The sequence below is a fragment of the Chaetura pelagica genome, unplaced genomic scaffold (genome assembly GCF_000747805.2).
Source record: "Chaetura pelagica isolate M959 unplaced genomic scaffold, ChaPel_1.0 scaffold2050, whole genome shotgun sequence".
NCBI classification, from domain to species: domain Eukaryota; kingdom Metazoa; phylum Chordata; class Aves; order Apodiformes; family Apodidae; genus Chaetura; species Chaetura pelagica.
This window is the reverse complement of record NW_009951732.1, coordinates 5,133-6,228: the sequence shown is the minus strand read 5'-3', so window position 1 is coordinate 6,228 and position 1,096 is coordinate 5,133. Positions and strand designations below refer to the sequence as shown.

At 59.2% G+C, this 1,096-nt stretch overlaps 1 protein-coding gene across 1 annotated transcript in view; it reads right to left on the bottom strand.

Moving 5' to 3' along the window:
• The window catches only part of SARNP (SAP domain containing ribonucleoprotein), a gene marked incomplete at its 5' end in the record, with an annotated part of 29,963 nt that overhangs the window by 25,353 nt on the left and 3,514 nt on the right, over window positions 1-1,096 (bottom strand). The gene's annotated exons all lie outside the window — the stretch shown is intronic.

Genomic DNA, 1,096 nt, shown 5'->3' with positions numbered 1-1,096 from the left:
TTCCTGCTGGGAATGTTTGGGCCTGCTCTGCTCACAGGGAAAAACCCCTTCCCAAGCCCCTCAACTGGGCAGAGCCAGCAAGACAAGGGCCATGGAGGTGCTGGGGACAGGGGAGTGTGGCCACCAACTCCTGGCCCTGGGCAAGTCATTTTCCTGGTCCACACACCAAGGGGAAGTTCAGGAGCAGGAGGGGAGACCTGAAGGGGCTCCAGGAGAGCAGGGAGGGACCTGGGACAAGGACATGGGGTGATGGATTAAAACTGGAACAGAGGGAGACTGAGGTTGGACATGAAGAGGGAATTCTTCCCTGGGAGGGTAGGGAGACCCTGGAACAGGGAAGCTGTGGCTGCCCCATCCCTGAGGGTGTCCAAGGGCAGGTTGGGTGGGGCTTGGAGCAGCCTGGGCTGCTGGGAGGTCCCTGCTCAGGGAACTACATGATCTGCAAGGTCCTTCCCACCCAAACCAACCACCCCATGGATCAGGTCCCTGTCAGGGGGGTCCCTGCCCAGGGCAGGGTCTCAGCCCAGGCCCTTTTGAGCTGCAGCCTCATGTCCCTGCCCAGGGAAGGCCATGACCAGGGAACAGATCCCTCCTGGAAAACAGGAGTTCCCAGTGACAGGGTGGATGATGCTGGAGCAGCTTCTCACCCTCCACAGATCCCGGGTTAATGGGCTGGTTCATTCCCCCACTCCCAAAGGGCCAGGACACAGGGAAGGAGGAGACCAGTGACCTCCAGTGCCAGAGATTTCCCACATCACTGGATTCCAGGGCCACAGAACAGAGCAGAACCCTGGGATGTGGAGAAACAGGCAGCACAGGAAGGTCAAATCCATCCCCTGAGGAGAAGCAGGCTCCTTCCTCAGGGCTGGAACATCAGGAGCCCTGGCCAGGGACTCCATGGACAAGTCTCCATGGCCTGGGTCTCCACACCAATTCCACCAGATCCCCTCTCTCATCCCACCATCCCTGCAGCACGAAGCACAGCCTGGGAAGTGCCACCTGGACCCTGAGATACGTGTTTGTCCTTCCCTGTTTTCCCCAAACACACAGAATTTACCTCCCCCCAACCCTGGCACAGAACATCCAAGTGAGGGAT